At 40.2% G+C, this 12,959-nt stretch overlaps 1 protein-coding gene across 3 annotated transcripts in view; it reads right to left on the reverse strand.

Annotated features, from left to right (window-relative positions):
- Positions 1-12,959, reverse strand: part of caprin2 (caprin family member 2) — a 34,659-nt gene that overhangs the window by 14,225 nt on the left and 7,475 nt on the right. The window lies entirely within an intron of this gene.

The raw sequence follows: 12,959 nt of genomic DNA on the forward strand, positions 1-12,959 counted from the left end.
CTTCTCCCCTTTCCGGTAGTCTTGTGCTTTCTCGTCCCTCTCCTCTCTCCTCCTATCACTTCCTGCAGGTGTTTCTGGCTCTGGAGCTGTGGAGTCTGAATCTGTGGCTGCGGGTCACCTGCTGCCCCCGTGTTCCTGCTCGACACCCTCTGCTGCAACGACTATTATTACTAGTCCTATTGTTGTTATTATTATTATTATAATCATTAACACTACTATAAATATCTGTACCATTTTTCATTTAGTCTATAGCAACATCACCTTTACTGTCTGTACCTCTGTGTGTATATTGTGTAGGCTGCCTCCCTCCCCCTCTCTCCTTCCATCTCTCTCTATCTCTCTCTCTTTCCATCTCTCTCGCCTCTATCTCTCACTTCCGGTGTGACGTGTGACTGTTGATTGTGAGCGGAGCGTTTGTGAGTTAATCGGAGCTTGTGAGTGAATCTTTCTTTCTCTTTCTTACTTTTATTTTTTGCATGGGTTATTGCTAAAAAGTGGTGATTTGTCTGTTTGTTTGGGCCGCGTGCTACCGTTTTTCTATGCGGGCAGCATGACGGACCCACGTATGCAAGGTTTGAGTAAACTCACGCGGCGCCATGGATTGAAAGTGGTGTCCGCGGTGAGCGTGGAAGACTGTTGCCTGGCTGCAGGAGAGGTTGTTGGGCATGAGCATATCATGTCGGCCTCTAGAATGAACAGTGCCACTGTCATCTTTCTTAGCTCTGTTGAAAATGCAAATGAGTTAGTTGAGACTGGTATAGTTATTGAGAATCTTTTTACTCGAACGTTCCGCCTTTCATAAGTGACGAAACTTTGGTGAGAATTTTATCAAGATATGGTAAATTGGTGTCACCTATTAAAAAGATACAAATTGGAAGTGGATCTCCTCTTTTGAAACATGTGGTTTCATTTAGGAGATTTATTTACATGATCCTAAAAGATGATGAGGATCTAGATCTTTCATTGCATCTCAAAGTTGACGAGTTCGATTACGTTATTTATGCTACTACGGACAAGATGAAATGTTTTAAGTGTGGTGAAGTGGGCCATTTAATTGGTGCTTGTCCTGGTAAAAATCAGGAAAACGTTTCAGCGACGGTTGACATTGTTAATGTTAGTGAGCCGGTTGAGGCTGGTCCGTCTAAAATGGCTGAGGAGAATCCGGCCGCGGCCGAGAGTGCGGCGATACAGGTAAATGACACCACAGATGTGGTTGAGGAAAATAGGCCGGGTGATGCTGAAACATTGATTATTCGTTCTCACAAATTGAATATGCAAAAAAGTGATAGTGCACCTAATGTTTTACTGCCTGATTCGTTTTGTGATGGCATTGAAATGGAGACAGAGCAGAGTGATTTCAAAGTTCCGTCAAAAAGGAAAACATCTGACAAGTTTCATAAAGTGAGAGCTAAGAAAGCTGACGTGGAGGATTGTTATGGTGAAAGTGACAGTGAGTCTTCTGATTCTAGTGTCAGTCTCTCTCAGGGTGACTTCTCTAGTCGAGGTTGTGAAGTAGATGACATTAAACTTTTTTTAAAAGCTACTAAGAACAAGAGAGGGGTCTGTGTAAATAATTATTTTTCAGACACAAAGCAGTTTGTTGAGAAAACCGGGTTTTTTATGTCGGAAGGTTTGTTTACAAATAAGCAGATATATCGACTAAAAAAGATTGTGAGAAAACTCACTTCTGATAGTGCCAATGAAGGTAGTGAGAGAGTATAGCCTGGCTAGTAATGTGGTGTGTGTGTGTGGAGTGCTGATTTGTTTCTTAATCTCTTTCATTTCTCCAAGCATGAGTGAAGTGAATATTGCGACTTTGAATGTAAATGGAACAAGGGAATTGAGAAAAAGAGCAGGAATTTTTGAAGTGGTTAAACAAAAAAGAGTAGATGTTGTTATGTTGCAAGAAATGCATAGTGATTTGAGGAATGCTGCTGAGGAGTGGGATGGGGTTTCTGTGTTGAGCCATAACACCTCACTTAGTGGAGGGGTCTCTCTTCTTTTTGCTAAGAGCTTTAGTCCGACGTCTTACCAGGTTGACGAAGTAGTTAAAGGTAGACTATTAAAAGTAAGAGCCATTTTTGAGAATTATATATTTGTTTTTATTTGTGTGTACATTCCAACTGCACAAATAGAAAGAATGTTGTTTTTAAATACTTTGTGTTCAGTTTTACAAAAATGCTGTGTCGAAGAATATTTATTCTTGGGTGGTGACTTTAACTGTACATTGTCAAACTTGGACAGGAATCATATTGAACCTCACTTGCCCTCTCGTAATCGTTTGGTTCAGCTTGTCAAAATGCATGAGCTTTGTGATGTTTGGAGGCAGCTTCACGAGACACAAAAGCAATATACTTGGACTCGTGTTCGTGACAGCGTGATTTCGCTGGCAAGATTGGACTGGTTCTATGTTTTAAATCACTTTAACATAGTAAGAAAATGTTTAATTACTCCACTGTGTTTTTCTGATCACAGTATGGTGCAGTGTTCTGTGTTTTTAAACTCCATTAAACCAAGGAGTGCATACTGGCAGATAAATACCACTTTGTTAAATGACAGGTATTTGAAAAGTATGTTTAAGCTGTTTTGGGATGAGTTCAGAACTGTAAAGGGGTCTTTTAATTCTCTACGGCAGTGGTGGGATTTTGGGAAAGCCCAAATAAAGCAGTTCTGTTTGCAGTATACTCGAAACATCACTAGGAGACCAACATTTTAAAACTTCAAGATTTAGTTGAGTCGACTGGTGGTCAGGGTTATCTAGATTCTTTGTCAATTAAAAGGACACAGTTGGCTGATTTACTGGGCATTAAAACACAGGGGGCTCTGGTCAGGTCGAGGTTCCAGAGTGTGGACCAAATGGATGCTCCATCCAGGTTCTTTTTTAACTTGGAGAGAAAGAACAGTCAGAGCAGAGTCATTCATGCTCTGCGCTCCGAGTCTGGAGGACTATTGACAAACCCTGCAGACATTCGAAAGAGAGCAGTTGTGTTTTATGAAAACCAGTAGAAAAATGAGATTGGGGTGGAATACAAGAGTGACAGTGATTTTTTCAACAACTTACCCCAGGTGTCTGAGGAAGTCAATACTGAAATCTCTGGTGCTTTGAGCGTGGGCGAATTGTACAAGGCCCTCCAAGGAATGGAGTCTGGAAAGGCGCCGGGCATTGACGGCCTGCCAGTAGATTTTTATAAGTCTTTCTGGTCAGAACTAGGTGAGGACCTTCTGGAGGTTTTGAATGAAAGCTTGGCTGAAGGCCAGCTGCCTCTGAGCTGCCGTAGAGCAGTGCTAACCCTCCTGCCCAAGAAAGGCGACCTTACAGATATAAAGTGCTGGCGGCCCGTATCACTACTCTGCAGCGACTACAAACTGCTCTCGAAAACGCTGGCTAACAGGTTAGCAGGAGTGATGGATGGTGTCATTCATCCTGACCAGACCTACTGTGTTCCTGGTAGGTCAATATTTGACAATGTTTCATTGATTCGTGATGTTGTAGAGGTCTCCAAGATGTTAAATTTAGATTGTGGGTTAATCTCATTGGATCAGGAGAAAGCATTTGACCGTGTTGAGTTTTGCTATTTGTGGAGAGTTTTAGAGGCTTTTGGGTTTTGTCAAAATTTTATAAATCATATTAAAGTTCTTTACAGTGGCATTGAGAGTATTCTTAAGGTGAACGGTGGTTTATGTGCTCCTTTTAAAGCTCATAGAGGTGTAAGGCAGGGGTGCTCATTGTCTGGTATGCTCTACTCTTTGGCAATAGAGACACTTTTACAACAGATACGGGTTAAACTTCAAGGTATATGTTTGCCAAAATGTAAAAATAACATTATATTGTCAGCTTATGCCGACGATGTCATAGTAATGGTTAATAGGCAAAGTGACATACAGGTTCTGTTAGGTTTACTTAACGTTTTTAAAGGTTTATCTTCTGCAAGTGTAAACTGGAGTAAGAGTGAAACTTTATTATTGGGTAAATGGGCAGGTGGGAGACCAGATCTCCCTGAAGGTTTAGGTTGGGGAAAATCAGGGTTTAAATACTTAGGAGTGTATCTTGGTGACGTCCAAAGTGTCTGGATAAATGGAGATGGTTAATTCCAAAGATGTCATATAGAGGGCATATTTTAATTATAAATAATTTAGTTGCTTCTTCACTGTGGCATAAGGTTGCATGTATTGATCCTCCCTCACATCTGTTAGTGAAAATCCAGACTATTTTAGTAGATTTCTTCTGGGATAAATTGCATTGGGTCCCACAGAGTGTGTTATTCTTGCCTAAGGAGGAGGGTGGACATGGCCTAATACATCTTCACAGCAGAATCGCAACTTTTCGGTTGCAACTCATACAAAAACTTCTAGTTGGTTCAGCTGAATATAAATGGTGTTCTGTTGCATATGTTATTTTACGTGATCTTGAGGATCTGGGTTTGGACAAAACTATTTTTTTTCTGGACCCTACGAAATTGAACACTTCTGGTCTACCAGTGTTTTATAAGAACCTTCTTAAGGTCTGGAGTCTTTTTGTTTTTAAAAAAGCAGAGGGTTCACAATCACTTCATTGGCTATTGGAAGAGTCTATAGTTCGTGGAGCACGTCTGGATGTGTCTGCCGGTGGCCTTTTCCCAGGACTTAACAAAACACTCATTGACAGTAAAATCACCACTTTGAGGCAATTACTGTAAATAGCAGGACTTGATTTTAAGAATGAAGAAGCGACGGCTCAACATCTGGGAATTCGATCAACCCGTCTAGTTGCGCAGCTATTGGTGAAATGGCAGACGCTTCTTAATACAACAGAAAGAACTTTGTTGACTGAGTGTTGTGACGGTCTCTGTAAGCAAAATTCTGAGCAGAATGTAGTTGCTATGTTTTCAAACATGTTGAAAGCTAGGATATTGATTGATTTTGCTTTTTACAAGCATATGGATGATCTCATTACCTTTTAATGTATTTGGTGTTGCAATGAGGCATTGTGCTATGTATTTGAAGGTGACTTGTTTTTTGCACATTTATTGTGAGTTGGGGCTGCTCTTAATATTTATGCATATTGTAATGTAAATATACTGTGAAATGATTTTGTAATAAAAGTGTGTTAAAAATCAAATCTCTCCTTCCATCCCTCTCTTTTTCTTTCTCTCTCTCTCTCTCTCTCCTTCACCCCAACCGGTCGAGGCAGATGGCCGCCCACTCTGAGCCATGGTTCTGCTCGAGGTTTCTGCCTCTTAAAGGAAGTTTTTCCTTGCCTCTGTCGCCTAGTGCTGCTCTTGGTGGGAACTGTTGGGCTTCTGTAAATAGCATCATAGAGTATGGTCTAGACCTGCTCTTTTATGAAAAGCGCTGTGAGATAACTGTTGTTGTGATTTGGCGCTATATAAATAAAATTGAATTGAATTATATTATTCATGTCAGAATGTGTATAATATCCCTGCAATGGTCGTAAAAAGCAAAGTCTTCTTAACAAATGTAACAGCCCTCCGTCAAATTTCAAAATACAGGACTGCTACTGGGCAACAAATAACATTAACAAAGACTGTATTCCATATGGAGCCCCCGAAGGAGAATATTTTTGAGGACTACTTTTGTTTAATTTCTTCTGAGCCATAACTGTGTCTATTTCCACTCAGCTGCTCCTAGCCCTTGCCCCAGTGTGGATCAGCTAATTGAGTTTTACTTTGAACTGGGACATCAGTACTACTGCTCAATAGGCATGCAGGCACCACAGCGGGTGCTGTGATCGCCCCAGAGGAGAGGTAAGAGAGCCAGAATAGGAGCCATGTTCCAATGCAGTGAGGAATACACATACCTGTATATTGAGGAGACTAAACCACTACACAAAGGCATTGGCTCAACACAGAATGACTAATTCCTCAGGTCAAGACTCTGCAGTCTACTTACATCTGAAGGACAGAGGACACTCGTTTGAGGACCACCAGGTGCACATTTTAGACAGAGAAGATGGATGGTTTGAAAGAGGTGTCAAGGAAGCCATCTACACCCGGGTTGAGAAGCCATCACTGAACAGAGGAGAGGGTCTACGGCAGCACATATCTCCCACTTACAATGCAGTCACTTCCCAGAAAACTCAACAAACGTAACCTATTGGCTTCAGGTGAGGATGCCAACGATGGTCGTTCAGTCTTTGCCTCAGGTAGACCTAATGACCATAACGACTGTTGTTACAACAGCCAGGAACACTAACGAACCAGCGGTATCGACAATCCTGGCAAACGACCCCACAGAGGTTAAATAGTTTCCCTAACTGTAGTTTCCCTACCAGTCACTCAGAACTGAAGAAGTTCTTTGGATGAGGGACGAAACGTCTTCTAGTATCTTCAACCAAGTCCAGTTGCTCTTGACATTAACCTTCTTTGGAAAGAGAAAGAATGTCTGTTAGCAAGCTTACGGGCCCAGGGTGAGGCGCCGCTCCTTCCGTAGGGGTGTGCGGTGTCTGCCACACAGAAGCAACTAATCTTATGAAAACTTATTCCATGTATACAATAACTTTATATAGAAAAACTAACAACATACACAAGTGACAACTGCAAGTCGGTGGGAACTGAACTGAACACAGGTGTTTGAAGTTTAAAGCATTTATCTCTGCTGCCGGAGGTGGGATTCAAATCTGAATGTCTGAAAGTGTCTGAATGAAAAGAGATGGGTGCAAAACCAGCGCACTAATCAAGCAGGCTATACAGGGAGACATCTGACGAAGCCACAATTTGATCATTTGTTGATGGAAAAGTGCATTTGCTTTAAAAAAAAAAAAAAAGCTTTTCAGCTACCATTTTGGTGTTTTAAGTTAGGTGACATCTTTAGTTTATTATCATTAAATTCAAACACCATGCAAGTGTTTAAAGTTGAAACCAACTCTCACTGCTGCAGGATTTGAACTCACAACTGGAATACGACCACACCACAGACTACACCACAGACTTAAGTCTAACTAACTGCACCAGCAGCCAGCTTGCTAGGAGAGACACAATTTGATCCTTTGTTGATACAAAATGTGTATTTGCTGAAAAAAATCTTTTCAGCTATCAGTTGGCTCAGTCAGCTTTTTAATTAGTGCTTGAGTAGCTGAGCATAAAAATATACATCATGTGTGCAAACTCCAAACAGGGAGGAAGATACAGCAAGTTAAAGAATTAGTGACAGGGGGAGACCTCAGCTTGCAGCTACAACAGGGTGTGAATGAAGGACAACTGAAACTTTCCAATCAATTAAGGTTCACAGTTAAAAAAGTAAACCTCCACTGAGCAAATTTTGATATTTTGAGAAAAGGCATATGGCTACATTTTGGTGCCTTTTTTGTACTGTCAAATAGGTTGAGATCCCAGCGCTCTATAATAACCAAACAATGGCTCACTACAGCCATGGGACTGTAAGGTACTTTCCAACTGAATAACACGAATGAGTATAATAACCAAAAGAGTGTCAGGTACTTTCCAACTGATTGTGTAGAAGTACCATGTGTAATGTATTGATGTAACAACCATACGGTAATCAACTAAGAAATGAAAAGAATATGATTTACTACAAAATGAAATGAAGGAGATCATGATTTTAATAGTATTGATTAAAATGTGTGTGTGGAAAGAATAAGAAAAATGTAAGAAAAATGAAGGAACATGTTGAGACATGTTGAATTGACTATGAAAGACTGAGATGGGTGTAACGGTCTTATGACTATGAGTCATTGGGAGAGAAGGGTCAGCAGGGGGAAAGGAAATGACCAAACAAGGACATCTCTGGCCCAACTGAATTAAAGAATGATCAAGCTATGTGACAGTAGTCACGTAGACAGGAAAAGGGTGGTGGCTGATTTGACAAAGAAACTCAGCTACGGAGTAGGATATATAAAGAGGAGTCAGAGAGAGATCGGGGTTATTCCTCGGCAGATCTCAAGAGGCATCGGACTCGGAGCAAGACCATCACCGCACCGGACCAAGAGCCCAAGACAAGAGATGGGGATTTGAACAGCAAACAACTAGAGACCACTTCAGAGATTCTTCAGGGGACTTCAAGAGATTGAGCAACAGAGGGTAACCACAACGACCAAACCAACTGAACAATGAAGACTTAAGAGTTTTGAAGACAATTTGAGGGCTTTGGACAAAGCCTCAACTTTCTACCAGGGTCATCAGCCCAGCAGCGGAGGAAGGATTTCACCGGCCGGGACAGCTCCTTCCCCTCCCTTTCTCTCCAAAAAGTAGACAACAAAAATACTCAAGCTCAACTATCACAATCAGGTTTTGAATTTTAGAGATTTTATCAGTTTATTCAAGTTTTAATCAGTTTAAGTTGTATGCTTGCCCTTGCTTAATTTTGCAATAAAATATATAATCACTGCATTTAAAGTACAAGTAGTAGACATTTAACTTATTTCTTCATTAAGGTAGTAATTCATTAGGTAAAGTGTGTTTAACATCTTTAAGGTTCTTATAGGTGGCTCTAGCCAATGAAATTAACTTATCCTTGATGCCTATTTTCCTGGCCACTAAACACAACCCTAGCAACTATACCAAGTGCACTGATCAATGAGAAGAGAGCTGTCGTTAACTGGCGTGGCTGGGGTGGTATTTGGCTCTAAGGCTATTCAGTCAGGTGCCATTTCAGAGTAAGCAGGGTAGGCGTTCGGAAGAAGACAGTTAGAAGCTAGGCGAATCTCTTCGACACCAGCTTAAACAGTCCTCAGTTATACCTAATAGGGTAATACCCATAGGCCTAGAGGATCGGACCCTTTAAGACGGAGAGCTGGTCCAGGACCTCCTGAACAGGGGTAACTCGGGATCTAACAGTATTTATGGAGATAAATATACGCAACAGGCAGTAGTTTACAAAAAAATCTGGTCTACCAAATCCTCCTGTCTCCACTCTAAGTAATCACATGACACATGTCTGCTAAAAGATGTAAAACCCTTCACTTTGGAAGAACGCAGCTCCTAAACTAAACATTTTTTAGCAAACACCAAATACAACTACAAGATCATCTTTTCCGTAAATTTTCTGCAACAGCTCAAATGAAGTCTGTAGCTGCCCATATGCCAGAGCATTTAGCTATTAAAGTTTAGTAGGTTGGAAAACAGTTGAGCTTATGCTCCCATTGAAACCTATTCATTTTTTTTCACATAAAAATATTAATATAAAATCAACCATTACACATATCAGCAATAAAAGTAATAGCATAAATCTGCTGAACATGATGTACATTTTGATAGATGCCGAAAATGGGAGGCAACTAAAATATGAGAGCTACAGCTCACTCTTAATAATAACTAAAACATACAAACATAGAAGGGTTCTACCGCTTCGCGGTTTGAACCCTAATAATGAGAACAATATCAATAGGGCTCCAGCAGCTTCGCTGCTAGGATCCCTAAAAAGTATTGGTATCGGTATAAGTATCGGCAATACTAGCGTGGGTATTACTTGGTATTGGATTGTATAGAAATTAAGTGGTATCATTAAAAAATATGCTGATGAACTTGTCAGTGTATTATTTAATTATTGGAGCAGATATGAATGCCATAATAAATCCTATGTTGGATAAATCAAACCCTTCAGCAAGCAGTTCCCAGTTATCCTGCTCCAAGGCCTTGCAGCAGTGCATGCTAGATCTTAATTTGTCAGACTTATGGAGATTTTATAATCCAGTGGCCAAAGAGTATACTTTTTTTTCCAATAGGCAAATCATATTCAAGAATAGATTATATTTTTGCTTCTAAGACACTTTGCCAAAAAGTAAAAAAAGTTGACATTATTTTAGCTTCACTGTCTGATCATCATGCAATTAAAGCAAATTTTTTACTACCAGTTACCAAACAAAAAGTACCCCGTTGGAGGTTTAATACAACTTTAATATTAAATGACGATTTTTTTGCTCTCAATTTAAATCCAAATTGATTGAATTTATTTCTCTCAATTTGGACTCAGTGGAAGATTTCAGGTTTATCTGGGAGGCGATCAAAGTATTTATAAAAGATAATGTCACATCATTTGCCTCCTTTCAAAATCGCTCTCGTCAGCAAAGAATTGTTAAGTTGGAGAAGCAGCTGGCATCCTTGGAAAGAGCACAACAAAACTCCTTTTATTCTTTACGAACAGGTCAGCTTAGTTTGGTGAAAAGTGAGCTCAACTCACTATTTAGAGTAAAAGCTGAGTTCCTAATTCAAAAATCCAGACAACATCATTATTTTAATGTTAGCAGGCCCTCGCATCAGCTAGCCCTTCGGCTTCGTTCTAACGAACGGCGGGCTTGCATTTCTGCAATACAATCTTCAGGTGGAAATATTGTAACTACTCCAATAGAAATTAATGCAGCCTTTGATTTTATAAAGATCTCTATAAGTCTGATATGATATTTAATAGAGAGATACAAAAATTTCCTTCTATCTGAAATAGAAGCAGTCGAATTCGGAGGAAATATTTCCTTAAAAGAACTATGGGACTCAGTACAAGAAATGAAGTTGGGAAAATCTCCTGGCCCAGACGGTATTCCCATTGAGACTTATATCAATTTTTGGTCTGAATTAGGTCCTATGCTTTTAGAAATGATAAATACATCTATTAGAAGAGGATATTTTCTAAAGCAAACAAATACAGCATTAATATCCCTGCTTCTCAAAAAATACAAAGATCCAATATCGTGTGCTAGTTACCGGCCTGTATCATTACTTAATGTTGATATGAAGATTTATGCTAAAGTTTTAACGTGCCGTTTAAATAAACATCTTGGGAATCTTATTCACTGTGATCAAACAGGTTTTGTGAAAGGCCATTTTAGCTCAGATAAAATGAGAAGATTATTAAACATCCTCTATTTTACCTCTAAGTCGTCAGACTTTCTGACGTCATGCGGAATTTTAACGCTTGACGCAGAAAAGGCCTTTGATAGACTTGAATGGGATTACCTTTGGGCCTTATTAGATCACATGGGGCTTGGTGAACAATTCATTAAGTATATTAAAGTTTTGTATGCAAACCCATGTGCATTGGTGTTATCAGGCAATGTTTGCACTTCACACTTTATCCATTGAACCTCTTGCTCAAAAAGTACGTCAATCTATATCTAAAATATTTAGGAATTGACAGTTTTCCAACTTTAGAATCTACAGTCAATAATGATTGTATAAAAGTTCTGGAAAAAAAATCAAGATTTAGGGAAGCAATAGTTTATTTGAGGATTTTCAGTCAGGATTTAGAGCTCATCATAGCACAGAGACAGCAATGGTGAAAATTACTAATGACCTCCTTATTGCATCAGACAAAGGACTTCTCTCGTCTCTGTACTGGTTTTATTAGATCTTAGTGCTGCATTTGATACCATTGACCATCAGATCCTATTGCAGAGACTGGAACATTTCATTGGCATTAAAGGAACCGCTCTAAGCTGGTTTAAGTCCTATTTATCAGATCGATTTCACAAGGATCTGTCCTCGGACCAATCCTCTTCACTTTATATATGCATCCTCTAGGCAATATTATCAGGAAATATTCCATAAGCTTTCATTGTTATACAGATGATACTCCGTTATATCTATCGATCAAACCAGATGAAACTCATCAGTTAGCTAAACTTCAAATGTGCCTTCAGGATGTTAAAACCTGGATGACCTGTAATTTTCTAATGTTAAACTGATAAAACTGAAGTTATTGTTCTGGGCCTAAGCACCTCCTTGACGCATTATCTAAAGATATAGTTTCCCTTGATGGCATCGCCCTGGCCTCCAGCACCACTGTGAGGAATCTTGGAGTTATCTTTGATCAGGACATGTCGTTTAAGTCTCACATTAAGCAAATTTCAAGGACCGCCTTTTTTCACCGGTGTAATATTGCGAAAAACAGGAACATCCTGTCTAAAAATGATGCAGAAAAACTAGTCCATGCATTTGTTACTTCTAGGCTGGATTACTGCAATTCTTTATTATCAGGCTGCTTGAAAAAGTCCGTTAAGACTCTTCAGCTGATCCAGAATGCTGCAGCACGTGTTCTGACAGGAACCAGGAAAAGAGATCATATTTCTCCTGTTTTAGCTTCTCTGCATTGGCTTCCAGTAAAATCCAGAATAGAATTAAAAATCATTCTTCCCTACAAAGCTCTTAATGGTCAGGCACCATCTTATCTTAAAGAGCTCATAGTACCTTACTACCCCACCAGAGCACTGCGCTCCCAGAATGCAGGGTTACTTGTGGTTCCTAGAGTCTCCAAAAGTAGACTAGGAGCCAGAGCGTTCAGCTATCAAGCTCCTCTCCTGTGGAACCAGGTTCCAGTTTGGGTTCAGGAGGCAGACACCATCTCCACATTTAAGAGTAGGCTTAAGACTTTCCTCTTTGATAAAGCTTATAGTTAGGGCTGGCTCAGGTGAGTCCTGAACCATCCCTTAGTTATGCTGCTATAGGCCTAGACTGCCGGGGGATTTCCCATGATGCACTGAGCTCCTCTCTCCTCTACTTTCTCTCCCTCTGTATGCAATCTCATCCCATTATTGCATGTTACTAACACAACTTCTCCCCTTTCTGGTAGTCTTGTGCTTTCTTGTCCCTCTCCTCTCATCACTTCCTGCAGGTTTTCTGGCTCTGGAGCTGTGGAGTCTGGATCTGTGGCTGCAGGTCACCTGCTGCCCCCGTGTTCCTGCTCGACACCCTCTGCTACAACTATTGTTACTAGTCCTATTGTTATTATAATCATTAACATTACGATTGTTACCATTAACACTACTATAAATATCTGTACCATTTCTCATTTAGTCTATAGCAACATCACCTTTACTGTCTGTACCTCTGTGTGTATATTGTGTAGACTGCCTCCCTCCCCTCTCTCCTTACATCCCTCTCTTTTTCTCTGTGTTCCTCTCCTGCTCTCCCTCCTTCAACCCAACCGGTCGAGGCAGATGGCCGCCCACCCTGAGTCATGGTTCTGCTCGAGGTTTCTGCCTCTTAAAAGGAAGTTTTTCCTTGCCTCTGTCT

Source organism: Micropterus dolomieu, linkage group LG16 (genome assembly GCF_021292245.1).
Source record: "Micropterus dolomieu isolate WLL.071019.BEF.003 ecotype Adirondacks linkage group LG16, ASM2129224v1, whole genome shotgun sequence".
NCBI lineage: Eukaryota > Metazoa > Chordata > Actinopteri > Centrarchiformes > Centrarchidae > Micropterus > Micropterus dolomieu.